Source organism: Bombina bombina, chromosome 2, assembly GCF_027579735.1.
Source record: "Bombina bombina isolate aBomBom1 chromosome 2, aBomBom1.pri, whole genome shotgun sequence".
In the NCBI taxonomy this organism is placed as follows: domain Eukaryota; kingdom Metazoa; phylum Chordata; class Amphibia; order Anura; family Bombinatoridae; genus Bombina; species Bombina bombina.
This window is the reverse complement of record NC_069500.1, coordinates 683429473-683447873: the sequence shown is the minus strand read 5'-3', so window position 1 is coordinate 683447873 and position 18401 is coordinate 683429473. Positions and strand designations below refer to the sequence as shown.

Below are 18401 nucleotides of genomic sequence, written 5' to 3'. Positions count from 1 at the left end.
GAGGTGTTTGCGGAGATTTTTCACAGATGGGGAATGCCGGAGATAGAAATCATGGCATCCAGACTCAATTGCAAACTGCCTCGATACGGGTCGAGGTCCAGGGATCCCCAGGCAGAGCTGATAAATGCCTTAGCAATTCCTTGGGGATTTAACCTAGCTTACATTTTTCCTCCATTGCCACTTTTACTTCCCATTGTGGTACGCATCAGACAGGAGCGGGCCTCAGTCATTCTGATTGCTCCTTCGTGGCTGCGGAGGACGTGGTTTGGGGATCTGGTGGGGATGTCATCCTCTCCGCCGTGGAGGCTACCCTGTCGCAGGGATCTGCTGTCACAGGACCCCTTTCAGCATCAAAATCTGGATTCTCTGAGGCTGACTGCGTGGAGATTGAATGCCTTGTCTTAACCAAGAGAGGCTTTTCAGAAAGTGTGATTGATACTCTAATTCAGGCAAGGAAGCCAGTCACTCGTCGCATCTACTATAAGGTGTGGAGGACTTACTTGTCCTGGTGTGAGAAGCATGGATAGCCTTGGCATAAGGTGAAGATATCCAGGATTCTGTCCTTTCTCCAAGATGGTTTGTAGAAGGGTCTTGCCACTAGTTCCTTAAAGGGACAGATTTCGGCTATATCAGTTTTGTTGCATAGGAGACTCGCTGAGCTCCCTAACATTCAATCTTTTGTTCAGGCTCTGTCTAGAATCAGGCCTGTCCTCCTTATCTGGTGTTTCATGCGGATAAGGCTGTACTTCGCACTGGGTCGGGGTTTCTCCCCAAAGTGGTGTCTAACCGTAACATCAATTAGGAAATAGTTGTTCCTTCTTTGTGTCCTAACCTTTCTTCTTCAAAAGAGATGTTACTTCATAACCTGGATGTGGTTCGTACCTTGAAGTTCTATCTTCAGGCTACAAAGGATTTCAGACAGTCTACATCTCTTTTTGTGATGTATTCTGGCAAGGGAAAAAGGGCCTCTGCTACTTCTTTGTCTTTTTGGTTGAGGAGCTTGATTCGCTTGGCTTATGAGACAGCGGGACTTAAGCCACCTCAGAGGATCACGGCTCATTCAACTAGAGCTGTGGCTTCGTCTTGGGCCTTCAAGAATGAGGACTCTATGGACCAAATTTGTAAGGCGGCTACCTGGTCCTCCTTACACACTTTTACAAAGTTTTACAAATTTGACATTTTTGCTTCTGCGGAAGCTTTTTTTGGGAGAAAGGTATTTGCAGGCTGTGGTGCCCTCAGATTAAGGTCCGCCTTTTACCCTCCCGGTTTCATTCAGTGTCCTCTAGAGCTTGGGTATATGTTCCCAATAGTAATGAATGAAGCCGTGGACTCTCCTCCCCTTTAGATGGAAAACATAAATTATGCTTACCTGATAATTTCATTTCCATCGAGTGGAGGAGAGTCCATGGCTCCCACCCGTATCTCCGTTGGGCGGCCCTAAATTTATCATCTTCTGGCACCTTTTTTACCCTGATATTTCTCCTACTGTTCTGGTTCCCTCAGCAGAATGACTGAGGGAAGAGGGAAGTGGGGGAGGTATTTAAGCCTTTGGGTGTGGTGTCTTTGCCTCCTCCTGGTGGCCAGGTTCTTAATTCCCAATAGTAATGAATGAAGGCATGGACTCTCCACCCCTCGATGGAAATGAAATTATCAGGTAAGCATAATTTATGTTTTATTTTTCTTTAAAAAAAGCTGTAATTGTGTTTAGTCTGTCCACAGCACATTCTCCCAAAAGGATTTTGGCTTCCTCAGGTAGGTTTTGGCAAACTCCAATCTGGCTTTTTTATGTTTCTTTGTCAGCAGCAGGGTCCTCCTGGGTCTCCTACCATAGCGTCCCTTTTCATTCAGATGGCGACGTATAGTGTGAGCTGACACATTTGTACCCTGTGCCCGAAGGTCATCTTGAATTTGTCTGGAAGTTGATCGAGGTCCTTTATCCACCATTCAAACAATCCTTTGTTGCAATCTTAGATCGATTTTTCTCTTTCGTCCACATCCAGGGAGATTAGCTACAGTGCCATGGGCTGTAAACTTCTTGACAGTGTTGCGCACAGTGGATACAGGAACATTAAGATCTCTGGAGATGGACTTGTAACCTTGAGATTGTCTATGCTTTTCCACAATGTTTGTTCTCAAATCCTCAGACAATTATTTGCTGCTCTTTCTCTTCTCCGTGCTCAGTATGGCACACAGACACACAACAGAAAGGTTGAGTCCATTTTTCACAATTTTAACTGGTTGACAGCGTGATTTCTATATTGTCAGCACCTATTCATTGATACAGATGAGTTTAATTACAAATTACAGGAGCATCACAAACTTGGAATGCAATTATTTCTTACAATTTTAAGAAGGTGCAAATAATTTTGTTCAGTCCATTTTTGGAGTTTTGCATGGAATGTTTCCGATTTGGCTTTTTCCCCACTTTTTTGTGTCATAACAAAAGAAATAAACATGCGAATGCCTAAACATTTGTAATTGCAACAATTTTCTGGTCGAAGTGGTACATTATCTGACAGAAATGCAGGGGTGCCAATATTTTTGGCCATGACTGTATATACAGTATGTATATATCTATACCTATAAATATTCATATAGGTATATATATTGTACCAAAAAAACATCAGATATATGTAGAAATATTTATTTAGAAATAAATAGAACATATTCTTGTATGCGAAGAACATTCAAATGTGAAATATTCATATTTCTTTCCTAAGACATGGAGAGTCCACAACATAATTTCAATTACTAGTGGGAATACCACTCTTGGTTAGCAGGAGGAGGCAAAGAGCACCACAGCAAAGCTGTTAAGTGTCACTCCCCTACCCATAATCCCTAGTCATTCTCTTTGCTTCTGTCAATGATGGAGGTGAAGTTTGGTGTCTGAAGAAATGAATTCCTTTTTTGGTTACTTTTCCCTGCAAGCAAGGATTTGGGTTTAGCTGAGTCCACGTCAATCTCTTCAGTAGAGTAGTGGTGGCTTTTAAGCAGTTAGGAAGTTGTGAAGTGGTCCTTACTTTGTTTCCTAACATATTGGTGCCCTAGTTATAGAAAGCCAGAGTTGGTTACTCTGTTCTTTCTTTTTTCTACAGGTCTATGTGAGGAGTATGTGTCCTTTCACACCTTGTAAACTTTCATCCTCCCTGACAGCTGGATTGCAGGTAAGTACTTTTGTCTTTTAGGTAGAGAGTTGCACTTAATCCCTTAAAGGGACATTATACACTCATTTTTTCTTTGCATAAATGTTTTGTAGATTATCTATTTATATAGCCCATAAAGTTTTTTTTTTTTTAAATAAATGTATAGTTTTGCTTATTTTTAAATAACATTGCTCTGATTTTCAGACTCCTAACCAAGCCCCAAAGTTTTATGTGAATACCGTCAGCTACCTTCTCCAGCTTGCTCCCGTTTGTGTAAAGGGTCTTTTCATATGCAAAAAAGGGGGAGGGGGGAGTGTCTTATTTGCCACTTGCAGTGGGCTTTCCAACTACCTTTTCAACAGAGTCAAACTGACAGCTTCTAAGTAAGTTTTTAAACAGTTTTATACTGGATTTTTATATCAGTATCTGTGCATCTTATTCTTTATAGTAGTGTCTATTACATGCAGTTATATGAAAATGAGTGTATACTGTCCCTTTAAGGACCACAGCATTTTTCTATTTTCTGACCGTTTGGGACCAAAGCTATTTTGACATTTCTGCGGTGTTTATGTGTAATTTTCCTCTTACTCATTTACTGTACCCACACATTATATACCGTTTTTCTCGCCATTAAATGGACTTTCTAAAGATACCATTATTTTCATCATATCTTATAATTTACTATAAAAAAATATAAAATATGATGAAAAAATGGACCCCCAAAATCTGTTACACATCTACAACCACCAAAAAACACCCATGCTAAATAGTTTCTAAATTTTGTCCTGAGTTTAGAAATACCCAGTGTTTACATGTTCTTTGGTTGTTTTTTTTTATAAGGTATAGGGCAATAAATACAAGTAGCACTTTGCTATTTCCAAAAAATGTTTTTTGTTTTTTTTCAAAATTAGCGATAGTTACATTGGAACACTAATATCTGTCAGGAATCCCTGAATATCCCTTGACGTGTACATACTTTTTTTTTAGTAGACAACCCAATGCATTGATCTAGACCCATTTTGGTATATTTCATGCCATCATTTCACTGCCAAATGCGATCAAATAAAAAGAATTGTTTACTTTTTCACAAACTTTTTCTCACTGAAATTATTTACAAACAACTTGTGCAATTATGGCATTAATGGATGTAAATGCTTCTCTGGGATCCCCTTTGTTCAGAAATAGCAGACATTTATGGCTGTGGCATTACTTTTTGGTAATTAGAAGGCCGCTAAATGCTGCTGCGCACCCCACTTGTATTAGGCCCAGCAGTGAAGGGGTTAATTAGGTAGCTTGTAGGGTTAATTTTAGCTTTAGTGTAGTGTAGTAGACAACCCAAAGTATTGAGCTAGGCCCATTTTGATATATTTCATGCCACCATTTCCTCGTCAAATTTGAGCAAATAAAAAAAATCGTTCACTTTTTCACTAACTTTGGGTTTCTCACTGAAATTATTTACAAACAGCTTGTGCAATTATAGCACAAATGGTTGTAAATGCTTCTCTAGAAACCTCTTTGTTCAGAAATAGCAGACATATATGGCTGTGGCATTGCTTTTTGGTAATTAGAAGGCCGCTAAATGCCGCTGCGCACCACACTTGTATTATGCCCAGCAGTGATGGGGTTAATTAGGTAGCTTGTAGGGAGCTTGAAGGTTTAATTTAAGCTTTAGTGTAGAGATAAGCCTCCCACCTGACACATCCCACCACCTGATCCATCCCAAATAGCTCTCTTCCCTCCCACCCTACAATTGTCCCTGCCAGTACTAAAATAAAAGGCTTTAAAAAAAAAATAAAAAAAATAAAAAATGTTCTGCTGTGTAGGATACCCCTTAGCCCCAAACCTCCTTTATCCCCACCCCACAAAGAGCCCTCTAACCCTCCCCCCACTATTTGCCACCACTTTGGGCACTGGCAGCTGTCTGCCAGTAACCACTTTGCAAATGTGTCTTTTTTAAAAATAAATAAATTTCTGTAGTGTAGCTGCTCCCCCTACATACCCTCTCCCTCCCAGATCCCTTTTAAAAAAATATTCCCCCCTCCTCTGCCACCCACCACCCTCTCCCAACACTTCAATTTTTTAAATGTGGCCAGATCGCGGGTGCATGCATGTACACGCGCGCACCCAACAGTCATTTTCAACTGCTGGCCGGACTTGGAATGGAAACCATTTATTCCATTCTTCCTTTGTTCCAAGAAGGTCAGTTCATGATGACAATAGACCTGAAGGACGCTTATCTTCATGTTCCCATCCACAGGGATCATCACAAATTCCTGAGGTTCGCTTTTCTAGACAAGCACTTTCAGTTTGTGGCTCTTCCATTTGGCCTTGCCACAACTCCCAGAATTTTTTCAAAGGTTCTGGGGGCTCTCTTGGCAGTGGTCAGGTCTCAGGGAATTGCAATGGCGGTCTATCTGGATGACATATTGGTTCAGGCGCCATCTTTTCAACAAGCAAACTCTCATACAGAGATCTTGTTGTCTTTTCTACATTTTCACGGATGGAAAGTGAATATGGAGAAGAGTTCCCTTGTTCCAGCTACAAGGGTGGTTTTCTTAGGGACCATAATAGATTCCCTATCTATGACATTTTTCTGACAGAGGTCAGGAAATCCAAAATTATCTCTTCTTGCCTCTCCCTACAGTCTACTGTTCGGCCATCAGTGGCTCAATGTATGGAGGTAATTGGTCTGATGGTCGCTTCCATGGACGTCATTCTCTTTGCACAATTCTATTTGAGAGCTCTGCAATTATGCATGCTCAGACAATGGAACGGAGACCATTCAGATCTGTCTTAGAGGAAAGATCTAGACCAGTCAACAAGAGATTCTCTCCTGTGGTGGCTTTCTCAGGAGCATCTGTCTCAGGGCACATGCTTCCGGAGACCTTCCTGGGTGATTGTGGCCACGGACGCCAGCCTGCTAGGCTAGGGAGCAGTCTAGAACTTGTTAAAGGTGCAGGGACTATGGACTCGGGAGGAGTCTTCTCTCCCCATAAACATCTTGGAGTTGAGAGTGATATACAATGCTCTGATGGCCTGGCCTCAGTTGTCCTTAGCCCGGTTTATCAGGTTCCAGTCAGACAACATCACCTAAGTGGCTTACATCAACCACCAGGGAGGAACTCGCAGTTTCTTAGCCATGAAGGAGGTGGCACGGATTATTCAGTAGGCGGAAGCTCACAATTGTTGTCTATCTGCCATTCACATTCCAGGAGTGGACAACTGGGAGGCGGATTTTCTGAGTAGACAGACATTTCATCCCGGGGAGTGGGCTCTCCATCCGGAGGTGTTTTTCAGGCTAACCCTCAAGTAGTGGGTGCCGGAGTTGGATCTAATGGCGACTCGTCAGAACGTCAAACTTCCATGGTACGGTTCAAGGTCAAGAGGCCTGCAGGCCACTCTGATAGATGCTCTGGCAGTCACTTGGGAATTCAGTCTAGCATACCTGTTTCCTCCATTTGCGCTCCTTCCACGAGTCATTGCTCGTATCAAACAGGAGAGAGCGTTGGTAATTCTAATAGCTCCTGCATGGCCTCGAAGGATCTGGTATGCAGACCTATTGAAGATGTCATCTCTGCCACCTTAGAGGTTTCCTCTGAGGAAGGACCTTCTAACTCAGGGTCCATTTCTCCATCCAAATCTCGTTTCTCTGAAGCTGACTGCTTGGAGATTGAACGCTTAGTTCTGGCTAAGCGTGGGTTTTCTGAGTCGGTCATTGAGACCATGCTGCAGGCTCACAAGCCTGTTACTCATAAGATTTACCATAAAGTATGGTGTAAATACCTTTATTGGTGTGAATCGAAGAGCTACCCTTGTAATAGGGTCAGGATTCCTAGAATTTTGTCCTTTCTCCAGGAAGGTCTGGAGAAAGGGTTGTCAGTCAGTTCTCGGAAAGGTCAGATTTCTGCATTATCTATTCTTTTACATAAGCGTCTGGTGGATGTGCCAGATGTTCAATTTTTTTGTCAGGCCCTAGTCAGAATCAGGCCTGTGTTTAAACCTGTTGCTCCCCCTTGGAGCCTTAACCTTGTTCTTAAAGTTTTGCAGCAGGCTCTGTTTGAGTCAATGCATTCCATATATATTATGTTGTTATCTTGGAAGGTTTTGTTTCCTATTGCTATCCCTTCTGCTCTGAGAGTTTCGGAACTCTCGGCTTTGCAGTGTGATAAGGCGGTTCTTCGTACTAAATTGGGGTTTTTCCCTAAAGTGGTTTCGGATAGAAATATTAATCAGGAAATTGTTGTTCCTTCTCTCTGTCCTAATCCTTCTTCTCATAAAGAACGTTTGTTGCACAACTTGGATGTTCTGCGTGCTCTAAAATTCGACCTACAGGCAACTAAGGAGTTTTGCCAGTCTTCTGCCCTGTTTGTTTGTTTCTCAGGAAAGCGTAAGGGTCAGAAGGCTACCGCTGCTTTTCTTTCCCTCTGGTTGAGAAGTATAATTCGTTTTGCTTATGAGATTGCTGGTCAGCAGCCTCTAGAAAGAATTACAGCTCATTCTACTAGGGCTGTCTCCTCTTCTTGGGCTTTCAAAAATGGAGCTTCTGTGGAACAGATTTGCAAGGCTGCAACTTGGTCCTCTCTGCATACTTTCTCCTGTTAAGTGTAGTCAGTCCACGGGTCATCATTACTTATGGGATATTAACTCCTCCCCAACAGGAAGTGCAAGAGGATCACCCAAGCAGAGCTGCTATATAGCTCCTCCCCTCTACGTCACACCCAGTCATTCTCTTGCACCCAACTAATAGATAGGATGTGTGAGAGGACTGTGGTGATTAAACTTAGTTTTTTATATCTTCAATCAAAAGTTTGTTATTTTAAACGGCACCGGAGTGTGTTGTTTTCTTCTCAGGCAGAATTTGAAGAAGAATCTACCTGAGTTTTTTGTGTATGATCTTAGCGGACGTAACTAAGATCCATTTGCTGTTCTCGGCCATTCTGAGGAGTAAGGTAACTTCAGATCAGGGGACAGCGGGCAGGTTCACCTGCAAAGAGGTATGTTGCAGTATATTATTTTCTAAGGAATGGAATTGACTGAGAAAATACTGCTAATACCGATATAATGTAAGTACAGCCTTAAATGCAGTAGTAGCAACTGGTATCAGGCTGATATGTATATATGTTTACACTTAAGTATTTCTGGGGAATGGCACTTCACTGGGAAAATACTGTATGCATATAACTTTTAGCCTAACTTGCAGTGTGAGCGACTAGCAGCAGGCTTTTAATGACATTTCATAAATTAGATTTTAAACGTTTGCTGGCATGTTAAATCGTTTAATTATCTGAGGTACTTGGTGAAAAATTGTTTTGGGCGTTATTTTCCACATGGCTGTCGTTTGTTTTAAATTAAAACAGTTTACTGAGCTTCCCTCACTGTTGTAGTGTGAGTGGGAGGGGCCTATTTTGGCGCTTTTACTACGCATCAGAAATTCAGTCACAGTCTGCCTTTTTCTCCCTGCATGATTCAGGACGTCTCCACAGAGCTCAGGGGTCTTCAAAACTAGTTTTGAGGGAGGTAATCACTCACAGCAGACCTGTGAGACTGTGCTTTGACTATGATAAAAACGCTTATATTTTTAATTGTTATCCGTTTTTTTCTGATATTAAGGGTTAATCATCCATTGCTAATGAGTGCAATCCTTTACTAAATTTGGTTTCTATAACTAATCCGGTTCATTGCTATTCAACTGTGACAGTTTTTGTGTGCTTCTTAAAGGCACAGTAACGTTTTACATATTGCTTGTAAATTTAGTTGAAAAGTATTTCCAAGCTTGCTAGTCTAATTGCTAGTTTGTTTAAACATGTCTGACACAGAGGAATCTCTTTGTGCAATATGTTCAAAAGCCAAGGTGGAGCCCAATAGAAATTTATGTACTAATTGCATTGATGCAGATTTGTCCCCTACGCTGAATCTGAATCAAGAGACCAGAGATTCTCTTCTATGGTGGCTTTCTCGGCCTCATCTGTCCAGGGGGATGCCCTTCAGCAGGCCAGACTGGACAATTGTAACAACAGACGCCAGCCTACTAGGTTGGGGCGCTGTCTGAAATTCCCTGAAGGCTCAGGGATCATGGACTCAAGAGGAGAGTCTCCTTCCAATAAACATTCTGGAATTGAGAGCAGTTCTCAATGCCCTTCTGGCTTGGCCTCAGTTAGCAACTCTGAGGTTCATCAGGTTTCAGTCGGACAACATCACGACTGTGGCTTACATCAACCATCAGGGAGGGACAAGGAGTTCCCTAGCGATGATGGAAGTATCAAAGATAATTCGCTGGGCAGAGTCTCACTCTTGCCACCTGTCAGCGATCCACATCCCAGGAGTGGAGAACTGGGAGGCGGATTTCCTAAGTCGCCAGACTTTTCATCCGGGGGAGTGGGAACTTCATCCGGAGGTCTTTGCCCAAATACTTCGACGTTGGGGCAAACCAGATATGGATCTCATGGCGTCTCGCCAGAACGCCAAGCTTCCTCGTTACGGGTCCAGGTCCAGGGACCCGGGAGCAGTCCTGATAGATGCCTTGACAGCACCTTGGACCTTCAGGATGGCTTATGTGTTTCCACCCTTCCCGATGCTTCCTTGTTTGATTGCCAGGATCAAACAGGAGAAAGCATCGGTGATTCTAATAGCGCCTGCGTGGCCACGCAGGACCTGGTATGCAGATCTAGTGGACATGTCATCCTGTCCACCTTGGTCTCTGCCTCTGAGACAGGACCTTCTAATTCAGGGTCCTTTCAAACATCAAAATCTAATTTCTCTGAAGCTGACTGCATGGAAATTGAACGCTTGATTTTATCAAAGCGTGGATTTTCGGAGTCAGTAATTGATACCTTAATACAGGCTAGGAAACCTGTTACCAGGGAAATTTACCATAAGATATGGCGTAAATACTTACACTGGTGCGAATCCAAGAGTTACTCATGGAGTAAGGTTAGGATTCCTAGGCTATTGTCTTTTCTACAAGAAGGTTTAGAAAAGGGTTTATCTGCAAGTTCTTTAAAGGGACAGATCTCAGCTCTGTCCATCCTTTTACACAAACGTCTGTCAGAAGTTCCAGACGTTCAGGCTTTTTGTCAGGCTTTGGCTAGAATTAAGCCTGTGTTTAAGACTGTAGCTCCACCGTGGAGCTTAAACTTAGTTCTTAACGTTTTACAGGGTGTTCCGTTTGAACCCCTTCATTCCATTGATATCAAGCTATTATCTTGGAAAGTTCTGTTTTTAATGGCTATTTCCTCGGCTCGTAGAGTCTCTGAGTTATCAGCCTTACATTGTGATTCTCCTTATCTGATTTTTCATTCAGATAAGGTAGTTCTGCGTACTAAACCTGGGTTCTTACCTAAGGTAGTCACTAACAAGAATATCAATCAAGAGATTGTTGTTCCATCATTGTGCCCTAACCCTTCTTCAAAGAAGGAACGACTTCTGCACAATCTAGACGTAGTCCGTGCCCTGAAATTTTATTTACAGGCAACTAAAGATTTTCGCCAAACTTCTTCCCTGTTTGTCGTTTATTCTGGACAGAGGAGAGGTCAAAAAGCATCTGCTACCTCTCTATCTTTTTGGCTTCGTAGCATAATACGTTTAGCCTATGAGACTGCTGGACAGCAACCTCCTGAAAGGATTACAGCTCATTCTACTAGAGCTGTGGCTTCCACTTGGGCCTTTAAGAATGAGGCCTCTGTTGAACAGATTTGCAAGGCTGCAACTTGGTCTTCTCTTCATACTTTTTCCAAATTTTACAAATTTGACACTTTTGCTTCTTCGGAGGCTGTTTTTGGGAGAAAGGTTCTTCAGGCAGTGGTTCCTTCCGTATAAAGATCCTCCCTGTCCCTCCCGTCATCCGTGTACTTTAGCTTTGGTATTGGTATCCCATAAGTAATGATGACCCGTGGACTGACTACACTTAACAGGAGAAAACATAATTTATGCTTACCTGATAAATTCCTTTCTCCTGTAGTGTAGTCAGTCCACGGCCCGCCCTGTTTTTTATGGCAGGTCTAAATTTTTAAATTATACTCCAGTCACCACTGCACCCTATAGTTTCTCCTTTCTCGTTTGGTTTTCGGTTGAATGACTGGGTGTGACGTAGAGGGGAGGAGCTATATAGCAGCTCTGCTTGGGTGATCCTCTTGCACTTCCTGTTGGGGAGGAGTTAATATCCCATAAGTAATGATGACCCGTGGACTGACTACACTACAGGAGAAAGGAATTTATCAGGTAAGCATAAATTATGTTTTTTCCAAATTTTTCAAATTTGATACTTTTGCCTCGGCTGAGGCCTCTTTTGGGAGAAAGGTTCTTCAAGCGGTGGTGTCTTCAGTTAAGGTCTGCCTGTCTTGTTCTACCTCCCTATTTATTCCGTGTCCTCTAGCTTGGGTATTGGTTCCCACTAGTAATTGGAATGACAAGAGATCTTATGTCAGAGACCCAAGAAGACGTCACTGCTCTCAAACTGAACCGTAAACCTGTGAGGAGACAAGTGTCCCGCTGACTTCTATGTCAAGCAAAAAGACACTCCTCCCTACCAATAGGGAAGACGACAATGCCTTCAGACCCTTGCACTTCCCAAATACAAATGTTCAACAGAGAAAACTGTCTATTCTTGTGTAGCCTGAAAGACATCAAGGCATGATTCCCTAAAAAAAGAAAACCTTTTCCTTCTAGAGAAGGAATATAACATATAAAAAACCACAATCTCTTTATTAAAGTCACAAATGGACACAACCTTAGAAAGAGAATCTAACTAGTCTAGTAAAAACAGCCTTATTATGAAGTAAACCCCAATAAGCAGTACGTATTGCAAGATTGCAACACAAATACTAAGGCATGTAGAAGCAATCTACAGACAGAATAGATAATTGAAGAAACAATCAAAGACCACTTCCTGCACAAGTACATAAGTAACCCGATTCAAACCCATAAAAATAAGATCTAAACTCCAAGAAGGAGTAGCAGATTGACTCACCGGCCTGACCACAGTCAGAGCCCTAGCAAAAAGAACTGAACGCTCGGAAGCTCAATGAGCCTCTAGAGCAGAAGAACAAACAGGGTTTCCTTAAAAAAACACCTTGCGAGCACCCATTCCAGGTGGAAGGAGATGCCGCTGATTCAAACAGTAAACCTTCCGCTCTCACTAGGCGGCTGAGCTAACCATCAGGCTACTACAGCTGGCAGTCCCAAAAAACAGTCCCAACAAGAAACAAGCCAGAAAGGCCCTTCTCCAGATCATCCTGGAAGAATAACAAGGAAACTAAGCTAAGATCAAGCGACCGCTCTTAGTCCGCCTCAAAAGAATAAGATTCGAAGACTCAAAAAAGGCCTTGACCCAGTAGATCCCTGCGACAAGGTAACACCTATGGAGGCGAAGCCCCTAAATTGTTAAAACAAACTCACGGATACAAACAGAGCAGTCAGTATCACTGATGCCTACTCCTGCTAGGATCGAGCCATCACTCAAGAAAGAGTGATATGGCAAAGGAAGAAAAAGGTTGAATTGGACCTCAAAGGCACCGCTAAGGATTCATGAGATCTGCCTGAGAATCCCTGAACCATGCCCCATTAAAGTGTAACAGGATAGGTACGGACGTCCTGAGATTCTTGATCAGCGTCACCATTCAGATACAAACACCCAAAACCCCTTGGATAAAGCCTTATCCCCAGAGCAAAGGAATGATTGTAGGGAACTTTCTTTCCTGAAGATCACATTTAGAGAGTGGATCGCTGAACAACAAGCCGTAGTGGGCCTCTTCCCACCAAACTCAAACACTACCCTCTACGCAGGAGAATCCACTGAGAGAATACATACTGGGACAACCCAGAAGACCAAACTCTCCAAGCAAAAAGCTTGCCTGAGGAACCATAAGAATAATCGGGAGGGAAACTCCTGATCCACGGTCCTCCATAGGACACGCTCTCCCCCAAACTGATACACTAGCGACTTAAGTCAATACCTCCCCGGGAGAGCTAAGAGAAATATCCCTCAGGACAGGGAGATCTGGACAGAACACGGGAGAATGATTCTCCCAACCGGTAAACCAGATAAATCTGATAAAAAAAAAAAGATTCAAATCGGCGCCATATCTATGTCTCGGCCTCTGCTGAAATGAGACCTGTCAAAGGAAAGAAATCTGCGAAAAGTCCCAGGCCAAAAAACATCACCCTCCACCACAGAGCCAGCGACGGCCTGAACAGGACTGGAGGGCACAACCCAATGAAGTAAACCCTAACTTCACAAGAACTAAGGGAATCTTCCTGTCTGTAAAGCCAATGTAGCATCCAGGGATCCACCCTGGTGCCTACCCCCAAGAACTCTGGTCTAGATCCATCTCTGAGGATCCAAGAAACCAGCTGAAAATCCCTAAAAGTCTTCTAACAGATGATGGTAAAAAAAAAAACAAAAAAAAACAGAATCGCCAAGACCAGGTTGCTACAGATAAACAACCTGATGACAATACTCTGTCACCACTCAAGGGGGCGCTAATATACACAGAATATATATGCTATAGTGCTAGATCACTCCTACAATGTCAACAGATTTCAAAATACAACAAAAATATAGTGTATATATAGTGTGATAAAATATACAAAGTGATATAACTTATCAGTCCATAGGTGAATCAATCACTGAAAAAAGTGTTGTCCGTTTGGACTTGCTTCCAATGGTCTTTTATTCTTGAATTCACGGTAGCTCCTTCCCAAATAGAAGAGGTTAACTGGAATCTGTGATGGTATAAAACAAACACACAGAAGGGCGCCTCCTAGTGTAATAAAGTACAGATGGTGTACAAATATGTGATAACAGATGTTCAGGTACTCACAAGTGTGGCAGCACTCACTTGTGCTTAGTAGTGCATACTGGAATCTCACAGTGTCCCAGCTCACTGTTCTTTTCCCACAGGTCTCAGTCTAGGCTGTAGTCTCCAACCGCAAACAAACATGGACAGGCTCTCAGTCAAGTGATAAGTTTTAAAATCACTTTTATTAAAACAATGGTCTTTAAAAGCACAGTGTATACATATATCACTGTGTATTAAAATGCATGCCTGAGGAAACAGCAAGCTAGCTGAGAAACTAGTTGCATTTTAATACACAGTGATATATGTATACACTGTGCTTTTAAAGACTATTGTTTTAATAAAAGTGATTTTAAAACTTATCACTTGACTGAGAGCCTGTCCATGTTTGTTTGCGGTTGGAGACTACAGCCTAGACTGAGACCTGTGGGAAAAGAACAGTGAGCTGGGACACTGTGAGTAGTATGCACTACTAAGCATGAGTGAGTGCTGCCACACTTGTGAGTACCTGAACATCTGTTATCACATATTTGTACACAATCTGTACTTTATTACACTAGGAGGCGCCCTTCTGTGTGTTTGTTTTATACCATCACAGATTCGAGCTACAGATAAATCTGGAATCAGGATATTGCCAAATTAACCCCAGATCCCCAAATAAAACCTAGAATCAGAATTGAGGTTTACTGGAAAAGACGGTCCATAAGAACCGGAATTTATCCAAAAAGGACTGAAAAGGAAAGACAGCCTTCAAAACAGTGATCCTGTAAAGTTCCTGAATAAAGGTAGAAAGAACCTTATATTTTACCTCAAAAAGGAGACATAATCAGCTCTGCTTAAATACCATAGAGCCCAAATAGGATGGGAGACCCCTCCCTTTATTGGACCATAAAATAACTGTGGTATGAACATAGTCACACATTGCAATAGGTACCGGGACAATGACTCCAAGAGTTACATGAGAAGCTTCCCTCTCTCTACCGTAAGACAAATTCAAGAGAAGGGAAACAGCCCAGAAAGGCAGGATGTGAAGCCTAACTCCGGCCTTTAGGACCCCCAGATCCGATATGATCCAGAATCATGCGTCCATCGAAGATAGTACCTAAAACAGGTCCTGCCTGTTGTCTAGGATAGATGGACCTGCTCTGTCTGGACCAGAATAGCTAGTAATAACTCTCTCAAGTTGAAGGAAAGAGAAGACTTAACCGACATATCCGCCAGAGCAACTCAAGCACTAAACAGAAAATTCTGAAGTTCCAGCTTATGCTGAAAAACTGAGAATAAACCAAATAAAGAAGTATAAGCTCCATGGCTTAAATTTGTCTAGAAAACATTGAGGAAACCATCACCCAGAACTGAGACCTAGATGCTTCCACAGGAAGTCTTCAGAATCTAATATCCCATATGACAAAACGTCTCCCTAAAAATAGTTTCCATAACGACCAAGAGCTCTAAACAAAGAACTATCCAAGCACAAAAGTGGTAGCCAAGAAGGAGTGTGCAAAAACAGGTCCTGCCTGTCATACTACACAAACCCCCCTATAGAGTTCGGAAGTGGGATTGTAACAAAATATAAAAATAAAAGTATATATATATATATATATATATATATATATATATATATATATATATATATATATATATATATATACAGGGAGTGCAGAATTATTAGGCAAGTTATATTTTTGAGGATTAATTTTATTATTGAACAACAACCATGTTCTCAATGAACCCAAAAAACTCATTAATATCAAAGCTGAATATTTTTGGAAGTAGTTTTTAGTTTGTTTTTAGTTATAGCTATTTTAGGGGGATATCTGTGTGTGCAGGTGACTATTACTGTGCATAATTATTAGACAACTTAACAAAAAACAAATATATACCCATTTCAATTATTTTAGTTTTACCAGTGAAACCAATATAACATCTCAACATTCACAAATATACATTTCTGACATTCAAAAACAAATCAGTGACCAATATAGCCACCTTTCTTTGCAAGGACACTCAAAAGCCTGCCATCCATGGATTCTGTCAGTGTTTTGATCTGTTCACCATCAACATTGCGTGCAGCAGCAACCACAGCCTCCCAGACACTGTTCAGAGAGGTGTACTGTTTTCCCTCCTTGTAAATCTCACATTTGATGATGGACCACAGGTTCTCAATGGGGTTCAGATCAGGTGAACAAGGAGGCCATGTCATTAGATTTTCTTCTTTTATACCCTTTCTTGCCAGCCACGCTGTGGAGTACTTGGACGCGTGTGATGGAGCATTGTCCTGCATGAAAATCATGTTTTTCTTGAAGGATGCAGACTTCTTCCTGTACCACTGCTTGAAGAAGGTGTCTTCCAGAAACTGGCAGTAGGACTGGGAGTTGAGCTTGACTCCATCCTCAACCCGAAAAGGCCCCACAAGCTCATCTTTGATGATACCAGCCCAAACCAGTACTCCACCTCCACCTTGCTGGCGTCTGAGTCGGACTGGAGCTCTCTGCCCTTTACCAATCCAGCCACGGGCCCATCCATCTGGCCCATCAAGACTCACTCTCATTTCATCAGTCCATAAAACCTTAGAAAAATCAGTCTTGAGATATTTCTTGGCCCAGTCTTGACGTTTCAGCTTGTGTGTCTTGTTCAGTGGTGGTCGTCTTTCAGCCTTTCTTACCTTGGCCATGTCTCTGAGTATTGCACACCTTGTGCTTTTGGGCACTCCAGTGATGTTGCAGCTCTGAAATATGGCCAAACTGGTGGCAAGTGGCATCTTGGCAGCTGCACGCTTGACTTTTCTCAGTTCATGGGCAGTTATTTTGCGCCTTGGTTTTTCCACACGCTTCTTGCGACCCTGTTGACTATTTTGAATGAAACGCTTGATTGTTCGATGATCACGCTTCAGAAGCTTTGCAATTTTAAGAGTGCTGCATCCCTCTGCAAGATATCTCACTATTTTTGACTTTTCTGAGCCTGTCAAGTCCTTCTTTTGACCCATTTTGCCAAAGGAAAGGAAGTTGCTTAATATTATGCACACCTGATATAGGGTGTTGATGTCATTAGACCACACCCCTTCTCATTACAGAGATGCACATCACCTAATATGCTTAATTGGTAGTAGGCTTTCGAGCCTATACAGCTTGGAGTAAGACAATATGCATAAAGAGGATGATGTGGTCAAATACTCATTTGCCTAATAATTCTGCACACAGTGTATATATATATATATATAATATATATATATATATATATATATAGACGAGAAGGAATAGATTCAACTGACAGATCATTACTAGGATTCTCTAACGTCACCAAAACTTCTCTAAGAAGTAAACGTAGGCATGCCATTCTAAATATAAATCCTCTTCAGTCGAAGGACAGACACCACAGCTGACGCGTTTCCTGCCTCACGGGGAGTTCATCAGAGCTAAGGAACAAGCGTTTCTAACAGCTGTTAAATCAAGGGAAAGCGGTCTTATTATCCAATCACAATATAGTGTAGCAAAATCACATGCAATTTAACCTATTCACATCCCTTATCCAAAAATATACATTCAGATACGAAATTAGTCATTTGAATTTACAACTACAGCATAAAACAAAAAAACACTCATTTAAAATTGTATTACTAAATATTTAAATGTCATGGGAACCTCATACGTGCTGAATATTATATCACTGAATATATCAGACGCAGGAACAGCCATTGCATACAGTAGCTAACTTTTGTATAAAAGATAAATGCATTTAATTAACATAGTGAGCTCATGCAAAAAAGTGGCCGCTATCACATCAGGTATATCAGTGTATATAAAGTATCTGAATCAACTCTGTGAAAGTCTTAACCTATAATAACTGACACAATGAAGAAACTAGCAAAAAAAAGAGAATTGAACATCGTTACTATGTTTACACTATTAAGAGAGATTCAAAGTGAAAAGAACAATACAGCTTAGACTAATTTCTGTCTATGTAAAGTTTTACATCGCTGATTTTATTAATTCCCAATGGAGAGCCTGTTCTTAGTCTGTAAATCCAGAAAATCTCTTTTCTACTGAGAGCCTGATATCTATCACCTCCTCTAGCACCTAATGTCACTTGCTCAATAACTTGAAATTTAAAATAATCTAATTTATTTTCATGTTCAAAAAATATTTATCAACCAGTGTTTTTGGCACCTCTGCTTCTAGAGACAACAGATGCTCTCTTATCCTATCTTTGAGACTCCTAGAAGTAAGAACTACATATTGAAATTTGCAAAACATGCAAGTAATGAGATAGACAATGTATATAGAATTACAATTAATATGATCTCTAATGTTGTAAGTTTGTCCTGTATTTGTAGCAGTGAAACTATCACCCACCAAAGCATAATCACAACACTTACATGGTCTACCCCCACATTTATAGAAGTCAGCATTCTTGGACAACCAATTGCCACTCTTAATATCTCTAATGTTTACCTTAGAGCTAAAGT

The 18401-nt window shown here is 41.5% G+C and overlaps 1 protein-coding gene across 3 annotated transcripts in view; it reads left to right on the top strand.

Annotated features, from left to right (window-relative positions):
- The window catches only part of HACD4 (3-hydroxyacyl-CoA dehydratase 4), a 535032-nt gene that overhangs the window by 342046 nt on the left and 174585 nt on the right, over positions 1 to 18401 (top strand). The gene's annotated exons all lie outside the window — the stretch shown is intronic.